The sequence below is a fragment of the Hordeum vulgare genome, chromosome 3H (assembly GCF_904849725.1).
Source record: "Hordeum vulgare subsp. vulgare chromosome 3H, MorexV3_pseudomolecules_assembly, whole genome shotgun sequence".
Lineage (NCBI taxonomy): Eukaryota > Viridiplantae > Streptophyta > Magnoliopsida > Poales > Poaceae > Hordeum > Hordeum vulgare.
In genome coordinates, this window is record NC_058520.1 from 178,805,324 (window position 1) to 178,826,947 (window position 21,624).

Consider the following 21,624-nt stretch of genomic DNA (forward strand, 5'->3'; position numbering starts at 1 on the left):
CCGAGTGCGGCATCTCGTGCGCACTCGGAGCGAGTTGATAGTTAGGCGATTCTGGATCGCAGCTAAGTCTCCGAGTGCAGCATCTCGTGTGCACTCGGAGCAAGTTGATACTCATGTAGTTGTCAGTTGTCTTGACATCCACGTGAGCATCAATTAGGGTCTGCTAAGCCTCCGAGTGGATCTCGAGGAGACACTCGAAGGAAGCTTTTTACTTAGGCGATTGTGGATCGCAGCTAAGTCCCCGAGTGCGACTTTTAGTGCACACTTGGAGAGAGTTTGTACTTAGGCGATTCTGGATCGCAGCTAAGTCCCCAGGTGCGACGTTTAGTGCACACTCGAAGAAAGTTTGTACTTAGGCGATTCTGGATTGCAGCTAAGTCCCCGAGTGCGACGTTTAGTGCACACTCAAAGAAAGTTTGTACTTAGGTGATTCTGTATCGCAGCTAAGTCCCCGAGTGCGATGTTTAGTGCACACTCGAAGAAAGTTTGTACTTAGGCGATTCTGGATCGCAGCTAAGTCCCTGAGTGCGACGTTTAGTGCACACTCGAAGAAAGTTTGTACTTAGGCGATTCTCGATCGCAGCTAAGTCCCCGAGTGCGACGTTTTGTGCACACTCGAAGAAAGTTTGTACTTAGGCGATTCTGGATCATAGCTAAGTCCCCGAGTGTGACGTTTAGTGCACACCCGGAGAAAGTTTGTACTTAGGCGATTCTGGATAACAGCTAAGTCCCCGAGTGCGACGTTTAGTGCACACTCGAAGAAAGTTTGTACTTAGGCGATTCTCGATCGCAGCTAAGTCCCCGAGTGCGACGTTTAGTGCACACTCGGAGAAAGTTTGTACTTAGGTGATTCTGGATCGCAGCTAAGTCCTCGAGTGCGACGTTTAGTGCACACTCGAAGAAAGTTTGTACTTAGGCAATTCTGGATCGCAGCTAAGTCCCCGAGTGCGACGTTTAGTGCACACTCGAAGATTTTTTTTTTGAGACCGGAGTTTGCCATCGCGGAAGAATTTTGAATCTGCAAAAACTCAATCTACTTTGTATTACTTCAACGGTACTTGTTCTTTACATTGCTTCAGTTGACGGTCACGTGTTGAAGCGCTTCAGGAGATCTCCGTTCCATGCTCGTGGCTCGTTCGTTTCCCTGTCGAGGTTGTAGAGTCGATAAGCACCGTTGTTCAGCACCTTGGAGATGATGAAGGGTCCTTCCCAGGCGGGGGCCAACTTGTGAGGTCTCTGCTGATCCACTCGGAGCACCAGGTCGCCTTCTTGGAATGTATGACTCCTGACGTGTCGCGCGTGAAAACGCCGCAGATCTTGTTTATAAATGGTTGAGCGAGTCAGCGCCATCTCGCTCCCTTCTTCTAGAAGATCCACTTCGTCTTGCCTGGCGTGCTATGCTTCGGCCTCGAAGAAGAGTTCGACTCGTGGAGCGTTGTGAAGCAAGTCACTCGGAAGGACTGCCTCTGCTCCGTAAACGAGGAAGAACGGTGATCGCCCCGTAGATCTATTTGGGGTTGTGCGGAGACCCCACAGCACCGAAGGCAGCTCGGTGACCCATGCGCCGGTAGCATGTCCCACTTCTCGCAGGAGTCGAGGCTTCAACCCTTGAAGAATAAGTCCATTCGCCCGCTCTGCTTGCCCGTTTGTTTGAGGATGCGCCACAGATGCAAAATCCACTCGGATACCTTGGCCTGCACAGAAACCTTTGAATCTGTCCGAGTCAAAGTTTGTGCCATTGTCAGTGATTATGTTGTGCGGTACTCCGAATCTGGAGATGATGTCCCTGACAAATTTGATGGCCGTAAGGGCGTCGAGCTTCTTGATGGGCTTGACTTCAATCCACTTTGTGAACTTGTCGACTGCCACCAACAGATGTGTGAATCCCCCTTGGCTTGTCCTGAATGGACCGACTATATCCAATCCCCATACTGCAAACGGCCAGACAAGAGGGATTGTCTTCAGCACGGATGTTGGCTTGTGAGACTTGTTCGAGTAGAATTGACAGCCTTCGCATCGGTCGGCCATTTCCTTCGCCATTTCATTCGCCTGCAACCAGAAGAAACCAGCTCTGAATGCTTTGGCGACGATTGCTCTTGAGGAGGCATGATGACCACAGGTTCCCGAGTGGATTTCTTCCAGGATTAACTGTCCCTCCTCAGGGGAGATGCATCGTTGAAGGACGCCTGAAACACTTTCTTTGTACAACTGGCCATCAATGACGGTGAACGACTTTGACCTGCGGACGATCTGTCTGGCTTGGACCTCATCTTCTGGTAATTCTCGCCTTAGGATGTACGCAATGAACAGCACAGTCCAATCGGGGATGATAGCAAGAATCTCCATGATCAGATCAACCACAGTGGGGACCTCGACTTCAGTCGGATCTGTCGAGCTCTTTGGTTGTACTGGTTCCTCTGTGAAGGGATCTTCTTTAACTGAGGGAAGGTGTAGGTGCTCGAAGCAGACATCACTCGGGACTGGTCTCCGAGTGGATCCAAGTTTCGCCAATTCATCACCTGCTTGGTTTTTCAGTCGCGGAACATCGTGAAATTCCAGACCATCAAACTTTTTCTCGAGCTTCCTCTCCGCGTTGCAGTAGGTAGTCGTGGTGGGGTTCCTTACGTCCCACTCCTTCATCACTTGATTAACCACCAAATCTGAATCGCCATAGACCATCAGGCGACGGACGCCGAGTGCGATGGCCATGCGCAATCCATAAAGGAGAGCTTCATACTCTGCCTCGTTGTTGGAGGAATCGAAATGTATCTGCAACACATACTTGAGCTTGTCACCCTTTGGCGATATGATCACAACGCCAGCGCCGGAGCCATTCAACATCTTGGACCCATCGAAGAACATTGTCCAATGAGCCGAGTAGATGTGAGTCGGTTGCTGTTGTTCTACCCATTCTGCTATGAAGTCAGCCAGAGCTTGAGACTTTATAGCTTTCTTGGCCTCGAACTTAATGTCGCAGTATAACATCTCCATTGCCTACTTCGCCACTCGGCCTGATGCCTCCCGATTGTGGAGGATTTCCGACAACGGAGCATCAGAAACGACAAACACCGAGTGGTCTTGGAAATAATGAGCCACCTTCTTCGCAGTCATGTAAATCCAATAAATAATCTTTTGATAGTGGGGATACCTCTGCTTGGAAGGAGTCAGGACTTCGGAGACATAATACACTGGCCGCCGAACCTTGTATGATTTGCCTTATTCTTCGGGTTCGACAGTGAGAACAGTGCTGACGACTTGATTTGTAGCCGCGATGTACAGAAGAAGGGTTTCTTTACTGAGCGGAGCAGTAAGAACCGGCTGGGTGGAAAGTAGGACTTTGAGGTCGTCGAATGCGATTTGGGCTTCGTCTGTCCACTTGAAAGTATCTGATTTCTTCATGAGTCGGTACAGAGGTAGTGCCTTCTCGCCGAGTCGACTGATAAACCTGCTCAAATCCGCTAGGCAACCTGTGAGCCTTTGAACATCGTCTATTCTGACCGTCCGCTCCATTCGGATGATGGTCCCGATCTTTTCGAGGTTGACATCGATCCCTCGTTCGGAAACGAAGAAACCGAGTAACTTTCCGCTGGGAACACCGAATGAACACTTGGCTGGGTTGAGCTTGATATCGTACCTACGAAGGTTGGCGAATGTTTCTGCCAAGTCAGTCAGCAGGTCGGAACCTTTGCATGACTGGACTACGATATCATCCATATACGCCTCCACATTTCGACCTATCTGGTCAAGGAGGCATTTTTGGATCGTGCGCATAAAAGTTGCTCCTGCATTCTTCAAACAGAATGGCATAGTGATGTAGCAGAAGCACCTGAATGGGGTGATGAAGGATGTTTTTAATTCATCGGGGCCATACAGACGGATCGGATGATAGCCCGAGTAGGCATCAAGAAATGACAAACGCTAGCAACCCGCAGTCGAATCGACAATTTGATCAATGCGGGGGAGCGGGAAATGGTCTTTCGGGCAGACCTTATTGAGATGCTTGAAGTCGATGCACATTCGGAGAGACTTGTACTTCTTGGGCACCATGACAACATTGGCGAGCCACTCGGAGTGGTGTACCTCGCGAATGAAGTTGGCTGCCAAAAGCTTAGCCACCTCTTCTCCGATTGCCTTCCTCTTGTGCGCGGCGGACCGACGCAGGCGTTCTCGGACAGGCCGAGCAGCAGGATCCACATGTAGTCGGTGCTCAGCCAACTCCCTGGGGTACACGTGGAATGTCAGCGGGCTTCCATGCGAAAATGTCCCAGTTCTCATGGAGGAATTGGATGAGCTCGGCTTCCTATTTTGGATCGAGGGTGGTGGAGATGTTCGTCGGGGCAGCGGTGTCGTCCGTCGGGTGGATGCTGACCTTCTTCGTTTCTCCCTCCGACTGGAATGCGGACTCTGAAGCTGGCTTCTTCGAATGCATCAAGTCAGCGGGGTCAGCTGTCTTCTTGTACTCATCGAGCTCGAGGACAGCCATCTGCTGATCGGCGATCCTCGAACCCTGCTGCAGACACTCTTCGGCCCGCTGCCGATTGCCTGTGACACTGATCACACCTTTGGGACCTGGCATCTTCAGCTTCAGGTATATGTAACATGGACGGGCCATGAAACGCGCATACGCCAGACGGCCGAGAATCGCGTGGTATGCACTCTGTAAATCCACCACCTCGAATGTCAGCTTTTCCTTGCGGAAGTTCTTGTCGGAGCCGAAGACGACGTCCAACGCGATTTGGCCGAGTGACTTGGCCTTTCGTCCAGGGACGACTCCGTGGAACTGCATGCTGCTCTCGCTAAGTTTGGACATCGGAATTCCCATCCCCTTCAGCGTGTCGGCGTACATGATGTTCAAGCCGCTGCCGCCGTCCATGAGGACTTTGCGCAGTCGGACTCCTTCCACCACCAGGTCGATGACCAGAGCCTGCCTCCCTAGGGTGGGCACGTGTGCTGGATGATCCGACTGGTCAAAGGTGATCGCAGTCTGAGACCATTTGAGGAACGTGGGGTTGGTTGGGGTGGCCATGTTCACCTCCCTGTTCACCAGCTTCAGTCGACTCTTGCTTTCCACGTCAGCAAAAATCATCAGTGTTGCATGGACTTGGGGGAACGGATCCTCCTTGTCCTCCTCATCCTGTTCATTGTCCTTTTCACTCGGCTGCCCTTCGCCGAACCCTTGGATCAGGAGGCGACATTGCCGAGTGGTATGCTTCGAAAATATGGCGTTGCCTTCTTCAGCCATCTTCGTGTGGATCGGACATGGCTGATCCAGGATGTGATTTCCGAACTGCTTCTTCTTGGGGGTGAACTGAGCCTTCCCCTTGCCCTTGAACTTGGCATTGGTAACGGCTGCGGCCTCTGCCTGCGGAGTGGACGGAGCTTTCTGCTTCTGCTTCCGAGTGATGTTCCCATCTCCATCGGCGACTGCTTTATGCTTGCCGCTACGAATGCGGTCCTCTTCTTCGCCATTTGCATAGCGTGCCGCTATCTCCATCATCTTGCTCATGGAGATGTCGCCTGTCCGACCGAACTTCAGGTACAGATCTCTGTACCGCACGCCTGCCTTGAAGGCGCAGACTGCTTGGTGCTCTGTGACATTCTCCACCGTGTGGTAGAGGGTTGTCCAATGCTGGATAAAGTCGCGCAGGGGCTCATTCTGCTTCTGGACACAATGCTGGAGCTCCACGAGACCAGCAGGGCGTTTGCACGTCCTTTCGAAGGTCCTCATGAAGACACGGGCCAGATCTGCCCAGCTGTAGATGCTTGAAGGGGCTAACTAGTTCAGCCATGCCCGTGCCGAGCCGTCGAGTATCAGGGGGAGATGTTTCATGGCGACCTGGTCATCTCCGCCACCGATCTGGACTGCCACTCGGTAGTCGTCCAGCCACGTTTCTGGCTTGGATTCTCCTGTAAACTTGCTGATCCCCGTCGCCAATCGGAAGGTGGGAGGGATGTCAGCCGAACGGATGGCCCGACTGAAACACTCGGGACCAGAGACGATGGTCCTGCTTCCACTCGAACGGTCTCTATCGTGACCATCACGGTGGGCTCGGCTCCTATCGACCTTCCTCTGGGCGATGTATCCTCTTGCGTCGGGCCTTGGATCATAAGTGTCACCGACCGAACGCCGATCATCATGATGTAGGGGCCCGTAGGGCCCACCCCGCGGAGGGGTGCGTAAACGGCGACGATCTTCGGGATTCAAGGAACGGCTGCCTCCTCTGTGTCGCTGATGAGAATCGGGGCTGAAAACTGACCGATGCGTGTTCGCGTGAACAGAACCGTTGTGGATCCTGTTGTGCGACTGGGAGACCGCGGAATTATGCTGCTACACCGTGTGCAACAGGGCACGAATCTGCTCGATCCCTCTGCCAGCCTCTGAATCAGTTGGCTAGAGGGAATCGGCTATCTTGGCGGCGGCAGCCAAGTTGAGGACGGGTGTGCGGAACACCTCCACGTTGCTCTGACGAGTGCGTCGACTGGCAGAACGGCGGGGCTGACGGCGAGCACCGGATGTCTCGCCGACCTCGTGCTCGTTCCGACCAGTTTGGCGGGGACATTCATGGCAATTGGCCATGTGCACTTCGGCTGCAGGCCCGCGACCCACGTACTCGGAAGGCAACTCAGTCGGAACTGAGTCCGAGCGCTGGGACGGCGGCGCAACCACAACCGACTCAAGGACCGCCACTTGAGAGGACGCTTTCTGGCGCGCCTGGGCGTGTCGCACCCAACGCTGGAGCCGCGGACGGCGAGACCGCTTGTTGCGGCGCGTGACGGGGGTGAAGATCGACACCGGAGCCGACTGCTGGAGAAGAAGGATGCCGCGGGCGCCGACATGGAAGTGCGTAGCCCCGCGACCTGGGAGCGCCTCGACGTCGAGAGGCGCATCCCGAAGCCATGCTGCCGAAGAGGATCTCATGACCCATGCACAAATCTCCACCGGACGACATGACTAAAGGATGTAGTCGCAAACTCGCCGGAAGTCGCTTAGACGCCTGCCCCATGGTGGGCGCCAACTCTCGTGGGAATAAGTCTGACAGTAGATGTGTAGGGTACGAAAGGATGGGCAGAGCCTTAGCTACGGCGAGGTTGTATGAGTTCAGGCCCCTCTACGGTGGAGGTAAAAGCCCTACGTCCCAGTGCTCTTGGGAGCTTGATGTCGAGTGGAATATGGGTTACAGTGGAATGCCAACCCCTGCACCAGTGGGAAAGGGCGGCTTATATAGAGTGTGCTGCCCTTCACAACGGTTCGGTGCACATGGTGGCGTAGTGGCGAATAAATGCCTACATTACAGGTAACGTATGCCTTAAATGCTAATAATGGTACATGAAAACGTATGACCGTTGCCCTCCAGGGGGGTTACGATGTACAGAGTGGAATCCAGTCGGTAAGTTTGATACGTTCCGAATGCTCATCTCTGACTGGATGATGGAGGAATAGTCACCGACTGGATGATGGAAGTCCTTAATTCAGTCGGAACTGACTAAGGGCCTTGTCCCTTATGAAGGGTAGTCCTTGGGTAGGACCTATAGGGCAGGCTTATGACCCTACCCTGGGACTATAACCCCATCACTATCTACACTGATGACTATGCTGATCACTTCGCTCCAACCTATTGCTTCATGACAAAAGGTTCAAAGGTACCAAATGACACTTCCTCCTCTGATTCAAGTGATTGTGAACCTGATGATTATAAAAAACCCAGTTACGGTAAACTTGCCAACATTGCAACTAAGCAACAAAGTGCCATTGAAAAGCTTCAATAACTGCTAGACGGAAGTGATGACCTGTTGAATGATGAAATGAATCGTACCCAAATCCTCACTGAAGATGTGAAAAGTCTTCAGTCCAGATTTGACAGTCTTCAAGATTGTTATGGCACACTCTTCGCTGATCATGAGCAAATTTCCTATGAATTTCGTCAAAGGAAACTTGATCTTGAGAAGCTGAAGATGTCTCATGTTGATCTTCAAATGGAAAAATGATTCATTACTTGCTCAACATATCTGTGCAGCCTAGGTTGAATTCACTCCACCATGTCTCAAATGCATCGAGCGTGAAACTCTCAATTCTTCACCAGAATCATCAATTGCTTCTATTGCTACAATTTCTTCAACTGCTCATGTGGTATCAAATTCCTCACTTGAGGAAACCACAAATGTTACTGACAAAAATGCAGGACTGAAGGAATTGTATGTGACAGGCATGTACAAAAGTATCAAAGGGCATAAAACCCTTTGCGATTTGCTCAAAAAGCGGAGATTGAACAGGAACCCGAGAAAGAAGGAATTGCCTTTGAAAGGAAACCGAATGTTGATGGACCATACAGGAAACCCGAGAAGTATCCCAAAACCTAGTTGCTGCTAAAAGACCTCATGTTTATCCATCCAATCTAACAGGCTTTGCATGTGAATTATCCTATTCCTCAGATGAGTCATTCGACTCCAACTATAAACTGTTCCAAAATCAATCAGGTGAAGTGTTTGCTCGATATGTTGGAACTAACTGCAGGAATGGACCACCCCTAAGGAAAATCTGGGTCCCCAAAAATTGCTTGGAAAATCTTCACGTGAATGTCCTCATGACACCACCTGTGAAGAACGTGAACCCTAGATCAAATTCCTTAGGTGGACCAAAGTCTTCAAGAGGATCAAAATCCTCAAGTGGTCCAAACTATGCTCATACTCGTGCTAATGCTTCTGATATGTAGGGAAATTACAAGGGATATGAATATGAGCACTATACCTCAAACCATTATGTTCATAAATCCTCAAAGAACTTCTCTGCCTATTCATTTGAATACTCTAACCCCCCTACAGTGAAGAGAAGTGTGCTAGCTTCAATGCTCCCTTTCTCATATGGTGCTCTCAAGATGATGAACTCTTTGACACCCCTTCAGATGTGGGTGGTAAAGAAATTGAACTAATCACTTTTGGAGGTCAGGTCTCCAGATGAAAACCCTCATCTGAAGAATTTTCTGGGACCTCGGGAAAATGCTTGTTTGGACGCAAGCTAAAATTAATGAAATGATAACATTTCACACGTCCTCAAATTTACTGTTTATGATGAAATTCCTGTCTGATGAAATTGATATCATATTGTTCATGTCTGAAGCATATGAGATGGTAAGCTCCACTAATTCATCTGTAGGAGGATAAACCCAAGAGCACTGAGTGGGTTCTTGATAGTGGCTCCACACACCACATGACTGGTGATAGAAGCTTGTTGATGAATATGCCACTGACTCCATCACAAGTGAAGAAAATCACATATGCTGACAAAGGTAAAAGCAAGGTATTTGGACTTGGCAAAGTGGCTATTTCCAAGGACAGGCACATGGACAAAGTGATGCTTGTTGAATCCCTTGGGTTTAACCTCATGTCAGTCTCAATGCTTTGTGATCTTGATATGGTTGTTATCTTTGGAAAATATAGATGTGTAGTCATCATGGAATCTGACAGATCCAAATTCTTCGAAGGTGTTAGGAGAGAAGACTTGTACATTGTTGATTTTTTCACAGGTCCTCAACCAGCCACGTGCTTACTAGCAAAAACCTCAGAAGGCTGTCTATGGCATCGAAGACTTAGTCATGCAGGCATGAGGAACTTGCACACGCCGGCGAAGAAAAAGCATGTCATTGGCATCGAATCAGTAAAATTCCTCAAGGACCACCTCTGCGGTGCTTGTGAGTCTGGAAAAATGACCTGATCCAAACACCCCTCAAAGACCATCATGACTACTACTCGTCCGTTTGAATTGCTTCACACGGATCTATTTGGACCTACTCATTATGCTACACTAACAAATGCAGCATCTTTATATGGCTTTGTCATAGTTGATGATTATTCTAGATATACTTGGGTGCATATCATTCTGTATAAATCAAAGTGGAGGAAGTCTTCAAACGATTTTCCCCAAGGGCCTCGACGAACTTCGGCGTCAAGATCAAACACATCAGGAGTGATAATGGGACAGAATTCAAAAACACTATTCTTGATGATTATCTTGATGAACTTGGTATTACTCACGAATTATCTGCTCCTTATACTCCTCAACAGAATGGCTCATTGAAAGAAAGAACAGGACTCTGGTTGCAATGGCACGAACTATGCTAGAAGAATATCAGACTCCTCGTTGTTTCTGGCCTGAAGCAATCAACACTGCTTTCCACATCATCAACAGGGTATATCTTCACAAATTCCTCAAGAATACCTCATATGAACTCCTCACTGACAATAAACCCAATGTAAGTTATTTCAAAGTCTTCGGTGCAAGATGCTCAATTAGAGATCCTCACCATAACTCAAACTTTGCACCTAAAGCACATGAGGGTTTTATGCTTGGTTACGGAAAGTATTCGCACACCTACAGAGTCTTCAACACCTATCACAACAAGGTTGTTGAAACTGTAAATGTGCGGTTCGATGAAACTAATGGCTCACAAAGAGACCAATTGCCACCTGTGCCAGATAAATTATCTCCTGAGGAAGCAATCAAGTTCAAAGCTACTAAAGACATTGTTCCTATTGAGGAAATTGCTGAAGAAATCGTCCCCAACACTGATGAAATTCAAGAAGGTGCTCCTGAGGAAATGGCTCCAAACCAAATTTCTCAGCCCAGACAAAATCCTCAACCAGCTCATCTGAGGATTGCAAATGAAGTAGAACTTGACAAAATCCTCGATGACATCAACGTGCCAGGTCCTCTCACTCGCTCAAAAGCTTCACACTTAGTTAACTTTTGTGGGCATTCCACTTTTGTGTCTATCACATAACCCTCAAAAGTTGTTGAAGTTTTGATGTTTGTTGTGTATCCCTTGCAACGGTGCCAGAAATAGTTGTGTCGACGGCACCAGGAATCCTTCAGCTACGGCTACGCCTTAAGGGACTTCCTAGGAAAGTATGCAAAGGATTTCCCCCGTGGCCTTGGAGCCTTGCGTTGGTGTTCCCTCGAAGCGGAAAGGGTGATGTAGCACAGCGACAGTAAGTATTTCCCTCAGTTTGACAACCAAGCTATCAATCCGGCGGAAGAGTATCTCAAGATCCTGCACAAACACAAAAGCTTGCACCCAACGCTATGACACAACAACAAAAAAAGACTCCTATGATACAAGACGCTCCAAGAAAAAACACATAACATGTGGTGAATAAAAATATAGCCCCAAGTAACGTTACCGATGGATTGAAGACGACAGAGGGGATGCCTTCCCGGGGCATCCCCAAGCTTAGGATTTTACGGCATCCTTGAATCTCTTGGGGTGCCTTGGGAATCCCCAAGCTTGAGCTCTTGCCACTCTTTATCTTTTTGTCCATAAGAACTTCACCCAATACTTGAAAACTTCACAACACGAAACTGAAACAGAAACTCGTGATAACATTAGTACAAGAAAGCAAACCACCACTTCCTTAGATATTGTAGCAAACTTAAACTCTACTTGTGCCGATGTTGGTTTACTGTACTTTCAATCTTCCATGGCTAATACCTCCTGATACTATCCATAGTTTCATCAAAATAAGCAACCAACACAACAAAAACAGAATCTGTTAACAGCAGACCAGTCTGTAGCAATCTGTATGTTTCGTATACCTCTGTTACTTCAAAAATTCTGAATAATTACGACAGTCTGAAGAATTTGGGTAGCAATCAAAAGCAAAAAGAATCAACTCAAAAGCTCTTACAGAAAAAACTGAAAATTCTTTTAGTGAGCAGAAAGTTTCTGTCTTTTCCAGCGTGACCAAACGATCAACCTCAGACTAATCATAACGGTTTTGCTTGGCACAAACGCAAAAAGAAACACAAAAAACACAATCATAACAGAATTATGAAAGTGTGGAAAACACAAAACATAAAGAAAAAGTATAGATTCATTGGGTTGCCTCCCAACAAGCGCTTTTGTTTAACGCCCTTAGCTAGGCGAAAGTGATGGAATCACGTATAGTCATCTTTGGTGCTCAAACCATAGGTAGCCCTCATCATAGATTCATAAGGCAATCTTATTTTCTTTCTAGGAAAGTGCTCCATGCCCTTCTTTAAGGGAAATTGAAATCTAATATTCCCTTCCTTCATATCGATGATAGCACCGATAGTCCTTAGCAAAGGTCTACCAAGAATAATGGGACATGAAGGATTGCAATCTATGTCAAGTACAATGAAATCCACGGGTACATAGTTCTTATTTGCAACAATAAGAACATCATCGATCCTCCCCATGGGCTTCTTGACGGTAGAATCCACAAGATGCAAATTAAGAGAACACTCTTCAATCTCATGAAAACCAAGAATATCACATAAAGACTTTGGAATCGCAGAAACACTAGCACCCAAATCACACAAATCATTGCACTCATAGTTTTTTATCTTGATTTTGATAGTAGGTTCCCACTCATCATGAAGTTTTCTAGGTATATAGACTTCTAGTTCGAGCTTCTCTTCAAGAGATTTCATCATAGCATCTACGATATGCGCGGTAAAGGCTTTGCTTTGGCTATAAGCATGTGGAGAGTTTGCAATGGATTGCATCAAAGAAATGCATTCAAACAAGGATCAATTATCATAATTGAATTCCTTGAAATACAAAGTGGGAGTTTCATTACTACCCAAAATTTTGACTTCTTCTACTCCTCTCTCCACACCTTTATCATCAAGATAGGTGGACTCCAAATCATTGGGGCATTTTTCAACCAAAGTGGATTCATATCAAGCCCCTACATAAGTAGGTTTGACACGCGAAAACAAAGATTCAAGAGGAGACACACCAAGCACTTTAAGATCTTCGTGATTTGCATCACTAGAACGCACCCTTTTAAACCATTGATGTCTAGCGCAAATTTGGGCGGTTCTTTCTTTGCTCTCATTCATGCAGATACGCATAGCTTTCAAAGTTTCATCCAAGTTGATCTTGGGAGGAGCGCATCTAACTTTCAAAGCATCAATATCACAAGACATCCTATCAACGCTCTTAGCCAAATCGTCTATTTTGAGTAGTTTTTCCTCTATGGACGCATTGAAAGTCTTTTGAGAGTTGATGAACTCTTTGATATTACTCTCTAGATCATAGGGTAATTTGTTATGATTTCCATAAGTGTTGCCGTAGTAATTGACATAATTGTTAGAGGAGTGACTAGGAAAAGGCCTAGGAACATAGTTTCCTCTAAAAGCATTGTTGTTGCCAAAATTGTTCCTACCAACAAAATTCACGTCCAAACTAGCGTTGCTACTCTCAATCAAAGAAGATAGTGGCATGTCATTAGGATCTACGGTAGCATTTCTACTTGCAACCAAATTCATCAACTCGTCCATCTTAGCACTAAGCGTGTTAATCTCTTCTATAGCGTGCACCTTTTTGCTAGCAGGCGACCTTTCAGTGTGCCACCAAGAGTAGTTGGTCATGATATTGTCTAGGAGTTTTGTAGCATCTCCTAACGTGATTTCCATGAACGTTCCACCTGAGGCGGAGTCCAAGATATTGCAGGAAGCGAAATTCAAGCCAGCGTAAAAGATTTGTATAATCATCCACAAACTCAAGCCATGAACAGGACAATTTCTAATCATAAGCTTCATTCTCTCCCAAGATTGTGCAACGTGTTCATGATCAAGTTGCTTGAAATTCATGATATCGTTACGTAAGGAGATGATCTTAGCCGGCGGAAAATACTTGGATATGTAAGAATCTTTGCACCTATCCCAAGAATTGATACTATTTTTAGGCAAAGAAGAAAACCAAGTTTTTGCGCGATCTCGCAACGAGAAAGGAAAAAGTCTCAACTTAATCACGTCATTATCCACATCTCTTTTCTTTTGTATATCACAAATCTCAATGAAGGTATTGAGATGGGATGCGGCATCTTCACTAGGAAGGCCAGAGAATTGCTCTTTCATAACAAGATTCAGCAGAGCTGCGTTGATTTCATACGATTCCGCACTTGTGGCGGGAGCAATCGGAGTACTAATAAAATCATTATTATTAGTGCTCGAGAAGTCGCAAAGTTTGGTGTTTTCAGACATGATGTCTTCAACAGACAAACAAGCACACAAGCAAGCAAGAAACAGGCAAAGGAAAACGGCAAGGGCAAAAGAAAACGGCGAAGGAGAAAAGCGAATGAAAACGGCAAATGTGAAGTGGCGGAGAGGAAAACGAGAGGCAACTGGCAACAAAAGTAAATGCAAGAGAAGAGTTTGTGAGACCTACTTGGATAGATCTTGATTTCTCCTCCCCGGCAACGACGCCAGAAATACTTCTGATGTTTCCCGTGTATCCCTTGCAAAGGTGCTAGAAATAGTTGTGTCGACGGCACTAGGAATCCTTCAGCTACGGTTACGCCTTAATGGACTTCCTAGGCGAGTATGCAAAGGATTTACCCCGTGGCCTTGGAGCCTTGCGTTGGTGTTCCCTCGAAGCGGAAAGGGTGATGTAGCACAGCGACGGTAAGTATTTCCCTCAGTTTGAGAACCAAGTTATCAATCCGGCAGAAGAGTATCTCAAGATCCTGCACAAACACAAAAGCTTGCACCCAACGCTATGAAGGGGTTGTCAATCCCTTATAGATTGTTTGCCAAGTGAGAACTGAAAGCAACAAAGTAACAAAGCAAAGTGAAAGCGGAGTTGTAAACGATGGATGTGAATAGACCCGGGGGCCGTAGTGTTTACTAGTGGCTTCTCTCATGAAAGCAAGTAGACGGTGGGTGAACAAATTACTGTCGAGCAATTGATAGAACTGTGCAGAGTCGTGACGATATCTACGCAATGATTATTTCTATAGGCATCACGTCCGAAACAAGTAGACCGATACTTTCTGCATCTACTGCTATTACTCCACACTTCGACCGCTATCCAGCATGCATCTAGTGTATTAAGTCCATAAGAACAGAGTAATGCCTTAAGCAAGATGACATGATGTAGAGGGATAATCTCAAACCAATGATAAAACCCCATCTTTTTACCCTTGATGGAAACTGCTTGATGTGTGCCTAGCTGCCCCTACTGTCACTGGGAAAGGTCACCACATGGCAGAACCCAAAACCAAGCACTTCTCCCATTGCAAGAATCATAGATCAAGTTGGCCAAACAAAATCCAAGACTCGAAGAGACTTACAAGGATATCAAATCATGCATATAAGAAATCAGCAAAGACTCAAATATATATCATAGATAATCTGATCACAAGTCCACAATTCATCGGATCTCGACAAACACACCACCAAAGAAGATTACATCGGATAGATCTCCATGAAGATCATGGAGAACTTTGTATTGAAGAACCAAGAGAGAGAAGAAGCCATCTAGCTACTAACTACGGACCCGTAGGTCTGAACTGAACTACTCACGAGTCATTGGAGGGGTGATGATGATGATGAAGAAGCCCTCCAACTCCAAAGTCCCCTCTGGCAGGGTGCTGGGAAGGGTCTCCAGATGAGATCTCGCGGAAACGGAAACTTGCGGTGGCGGAAAAGTATTTTCGAGGCTCCCCCGATTTTTTGCGAAATATTTGGGAATTTATAGGCCAAAGATCTTGGTCAGGAGGCGGCCAGGGAGGCCACAAGCCTGCCCACCGCCGCCTCCCCTGGTGGCGGAGTGGGGGCTTGTGGGCTCCCTGGAGCCCACCTGACTTGGCCCAAAAGCCCCCTGGACTTCTTCCGTTCGGGAAAAAAATCATTTCGGGGATATTCTTCTGTTTGGATTCCGTTCCAAAATCAGATCTGAAAAGAGTCAAAAACACGGAAAAAATAGGAACTGACACTTGGCACTGAATTATAAGTTAGTCCCAAAAGGATATAAAAAGGTACATAAAACATACAAAGAAGGCAAGATAACAATGTGAAACCTTCAAAAATTATAGATACGTTTGAGACGTATCAAGTTTTCATGGAACCTGAGTGGATTCAAGCCATGCAAGATGAACTTCTTCAATTCAAGCTAAATGACGTGTGAGAACTCGTCAAACAACCAGATCCTCGCAAGCACAATATCATCGACACAAAGTGGATTTTCCAAAATAAGCAAGATGAGGATGGTCAAGTGGTGAGGAATAAGGCACGACTTGTAGCCCAAGGCTACACACAGGTTGAACGAATTGATTTCGATCAAACTTTTTCACCTGTTTCTAGACTTGAAACTATTCGAATTCTACTTGCTTATGCTAATCATCATAACATTACTCTATATCAAATGGATGTGAAAAGTGCATTCGTCAATGGTAATCTTGAGGAAGAAGTATATGTTGCTCAGCCCCTAGGTTTTGAGGATCCGAAGAATCCATACAATGTCTTCAGACTCAAAAAGGCACCCTACGGCCTCAAGCAAGCCCCTCGGGCATGGAATAATATATTGAAGGAATTCCTCATGAAGAAAGTCTTCAAACCTGGTCCACTCGATCCAACTCTTTTCACAAAATCCTATGATAATGAACTATTTGTGTGCCAAATATATGTCGATGACATCATATTTGGTTGTACTAACAAACGCTATAGTGATGAATTTGCTTACATGATGAGCGAAGAATATCAAATGTCTACGATGGGGGAGCTGAAATTCTTTTTAGGTCTTTAAATTCGTCAACAACACAATGGGATCTTCATATCACAGGAAAATACCTCAAGGATGTTCTGAGGAAATTAGACATGCATGAATGCAAAGGCGCCAAGACTTCCATGCCTACGAACGGCCACCTCTGCACTCATGAAAATGGTAAAGATTTCGATCAGCAGGTATATCGCTCGATGATTGGCTCTTTATTGTATCTATGTGCATCTAGGCCAGATATAATGCTTAGTGTTTGCATGTGTGCTTGTTTTCAAGCAAAACCGAAGGAATCACACCATAAGGCTGTGAAGCATATTCTTCGATACTTAGCTCACACACCAACACTAGGATTATGGTACCCCAAGGGCTCAAATCTTCATCTCGTGGGATATTCTAATTCTGACTATGCTGGTGACCGTGTAGATCGCAAATTAACTTCTGGAACTTGTCATTTCCTCGGAAGATCATTAGTCTGCTAGTCCTCAAAGAAGGAGAACTGTGTTTCTCTCTCCACTGCCAAAGCTGAGTACTTTGCTGCGGGATCCTGCTGTTCTCAACTACTGTGGATGAAGAAAACCTCAAGGACTACGACATCAACATGAAGAATGTGCCTCTCTACTGTGACAATGAGAGTGCAATCAAGATCGCATACAACCCAATACAACACTCGAAGACTAAGCACATCCAGATTCGTCATCATTTTTTTCGGGACCATGTCCTCAAGGGCAATATCATCATCGACCATGTGAAGACTGACAATCAACTAGCAGATATTTTCATTAAGCCCTTGGATGAGAAAAGGTTTTGCAAGTTGAGGTGTGAGCTAAATATCTTAGAGTCTTCAAATGTTTTGTGAAAACATGCACACATCCAAACATTTATGCAAAACTGATGACTTAGATGTGCAACACACGAAGAATTGATTTTCTTCAATCAATGAAGAATAACACTCTTAGTGTGAGGAAATTAATGAAGAATCTGGTTCTCAGGGCCCTACGACAATTGTACGCGATGCGTGAAATCATCATTCTTATATGGTGGGTCACGCCACCACCCAACTTTGAAACTCTTCAAGCTGTTTTTCTTCAAAGTTGAAATTCATCAACCTGATGCCTTGTCACAAAATCCTCAAAATCTTCAAAACGTTTGATGATTTTCGTTTGCCTATATATATATATATATATATATATATATATATATATATATATATATATATATATATATATATATATATATATATATATATATATAGACTTAGATTTCAATGTCCTCAACAGCATTCACTTATAGTTGTGTCTTCAATTTGTTATTTCATCTAAGTGAATGTGATCGGACCCGACTCCCCGCTATGCTATACTCAACCCAGTCTATTCATATCTTCATATACGTTCTACTTGAAACTTGTTCAAAATCCCCACTGTTTTCTTGTCAGGTGAGGATTTTGCAACGAAATCGTTAAATCTTCAAAAATGAATTTTATGTCGTTACACAGTAACTAAACCCACTTCCCATGCTCGGATAAGCACGATCTCCACCACTTCAATCGTGGGCTCCATGTGTCATGCGGAGATGAACTATCAAGGGCAGTTCGATCCAAAAGATTCGCCCGAACAGTTTTTCACCTGAGCTTTAAATAGGTCCTTACCCCCTCAGCTAAAACCCTTCGTCCTCTCGTCACCTCTCCGCTTGAGCTCAAACCTAGCGCCACCGCTAGCAATCTCATCGCCGGTCACGAACAGCTTCACTGCCTCGCCCTCGCCATCACCGAACTCACCCCAGAAGCGGAATCTCTTCCTCCGCCACCGTCGTAGCTGTCTTCTGCCGCCAGGTCAGGGCGCAGAAGATCTGAACCGAAGAGCTTCTCACTTTTACTGCTTCGATTCTTTGTGTTCTTTGCTCAGGGTAATTAAAATCTTATTTTACTGCCTCTGTTGATCTACTATTTCACTTTAGATTCGTGAAAACTGTTTTTCCTTAGTGTCTGTCAGCCTCGCACACTCATTCCTCAAACACTTGATGAATTTCACTAAGCCACTCAAATTCTTCATGAGATTCCTCAATTGTGTAAATTCTCAAATCTGCACAACTCTGGAACCCAAGATCAGAATGCTTAGTCAAATTCCTCAACCCACTAGTCAAACTCCGCAATTTCTAAAAATCTTCAATTTCTTCAAATCTGAGAACGCATATGACCTCTCCAAATTCTTCGCACCCATACTCTATTCACAGGTACAAAATGTCAGCTGATGAATCACTAGGTTCTCATCAACTTAACTCATTTGCAGCGTTCCTCGAAGAAACTTTTACCAGTGTCATTAGAATCTTCAAGAGTACAAATTTCTTAGCAAAACCATCAGTTGAAGAAAATGGAAGATGACAGAAAGCAAAAAGGAGGAAAGAAACTTGAATAGAACACTGCAGTTGATATTCCTAAAGAAATATACGCTGACTACTGCACACATGATGAGGAAATATATGGCAAAGAAACCATGCCGAAGCGTAAGATAAGGCTTCAAAAAATTGAACGCAGGTGGACTAAGGAGTGGAAGGAATATCGCTATGTAACTCTTAAGTATGCGAAAAAGTCACCCTCAAGCCACCATGCAAGAGGCCTCCTCTGGGTAATCAACGGGCTGCACATCCCTCAAGTGTTCAAACAGTTGAGGATTACCCTGAGGAGAAAGACAAACATGTGTCTAAGCTACAGAGGAAAGGAGAAGCTGCAGTGAAGAAAAATTCAATGCGTACTCTGCTGCTGCTACTGCCGTCGCCTCTTCAGCTGCTAAAGCATCTTGTACAGCTATTCCTCAGAAGAAGATTGTGCCAAAGAAACCAAAGGCCTCAGTGCCAAAAGAGCAATTGCCTTAGAAGGCTGCACTAGTGCCAAAACCTTCAACAACACCACAGTCCTCATAGCCCGAACAAAAGCAGATAGTTAAGCATCAGCCTGCTCATTCTAGCTCCTCTGTGTCATCTGCCACGAGCTGTGCGACAAAGTCTTCACCAACTCTTTTGAAGACTAAAATGACTGCTGGAAGAGGCATCAGGCCCAGTCCAAGAAAAGTCACCAACATTCCTTCTGCATCCGAAGGAAGTGAGGAACTCGATGACAAAACTCTTCAAGCAATCATCAAAAACAAGCAGGAATGAGTTGCACAAGCCTGAGGCAGCTCTATGCCTCTTGCCATGGACCCCAAGGTTCTACTGGATTTCATCAATGTGTGGTATGAAAATCTAAACACTCCCAATGATGAGAGCTTCCCCCTGGTCTCAGCCACATGGTTGCCACATTCATCAATGAGGCAAAATGGAAAGAACAACAAGCCAAGCAAGCAAAGGCTGCTAAACTGAAGAAGGAGAAATTCCTCAAGTAGAATCTCCTCAATCTGATGCCTGAAGCTCTTGCTTCAACCCAGGCTGAACTAAAGACCTTGACAGATAAGTACATGAGTCTATCTGATCATCAAAATATCAGTGTGAATTTCATCAAGTTTGCAACATATGCAGTTGATGAATACAACAAGAGAGTTGCTCTTCTTGTGCAGCAAAAGCTACCTGAGTCTAGCTATTCGATTCAGCTGACAGAAGAAGAAGAAGCTGATGAACCTGCTGCTTAGGAAATTCCTCAAGATACTCTAGCTGATGAATCTGCTCCACCTGAAGAAAATGTTCCAGCTGAAGAAAATGCTTCAGCTGAGGAAACTGCCAGGACCGTGTCTGCACCACATCCTAAAGAAACAATTCCTTCACCTCAACCCTCAAAGGTGAAGAAGATGATTCCTTATGCATCAGACGTGAAGAAGACCAAACTTGCTGAGAAAGAAGAAAAGAAGAGAAAAGCTTCAATGGCCTTAGAATCCTCACAGGCCAAGCACCCAAAGGTCACTCAGACAGAATCTTCAACTACTCCAGTGGATGCTACGCCTCTGAATGTAGCTCCATTGTACTCACAGGTTCCCTTCGGAGTTGACTATGTCATTCCTGAAGAAGATTAGGAACTGGAAGATGCTGAAGCTGAAGAAATCATGGATGAGGAAATACAAATTGATGACATTCCTCAACCCTCCAATCCTCAAAAGACCTTTGATGACATTGATTGCACCACTCTAGTTTTTCGTGATGACTTCTAGGAAGAGACACATCGCTCACCAAGGTCTACCCAGATCCCTCCTGCTCCTGCTACAATAGAAATCATCACAGGATCTGATGGGAAGACCGTCTGTGAAGAATCTGCTCAAGGGTCAGCTGCATCAGCTGAAGATTATGCAACAACCAATGCTACAACTGCCTCCTCCACCAAGCAAATTCCTCAAGCCGAGGAAAATCCTCAACCTAAAGAAAAAGGTCAGAATGAAGAAAATGGTCCTGCCCTAACACTGAAACTGCTATTGTTTTGGTCAACACAGAAACAAGAATGATAGTAGCTCCTCCTCAAGAACGGCAGCATAATCTTCAACCGCAGCAAAATTAGCCTTTTTCAAGGAGGCCAAAGTTTCAAAAGGAAGCATTCTATGAAGAACGGATGTAATTCACAAGCGCAAATCCGTATGATAAGCTTCGCATCAGGCACCGGAAATTCTGGACGAGGACTCAACTTAACTACTATGCCTCTGTGCTCTGTGGGAGGAACAAAATATTTCAGCACAAGCATATTCCTCGCGTTGACATGGAAGAAATTCCTTGCTTCACTCCAGTCCTCAATGTTCTTCACAAAGCTGGACTGTTGCCTCTCTGCACTAACATAGGTGATTGGAACTATGACATAATTCTTCAGTTCTATGCTACTTTGCATGTCTCTGGAGACCCGAAGCATGTCAGCACTTGGGTGTTGGACTGGATGACTCAGCACACACACTAGAAAGGGCCTGCCACTGAATTGCTTCATGTGCTTCCAGTCTTAATTCCCTAAGTAAATGCAGTGCAAATGTATGATGAACGGGAGCTGCCCAATAGACTGATGGAAGTCTTCGTGAAGCCGTTGGCCAAGGACCAACCTCCAAGGACTCGCTTTCTGGTTCAATACTTGAAGTATGAACCACGAACTGTCTGCAGAATCCTAGCCAATGTCACCGCTCCAATCAAAGGCCATGATGATGAAGAAGAT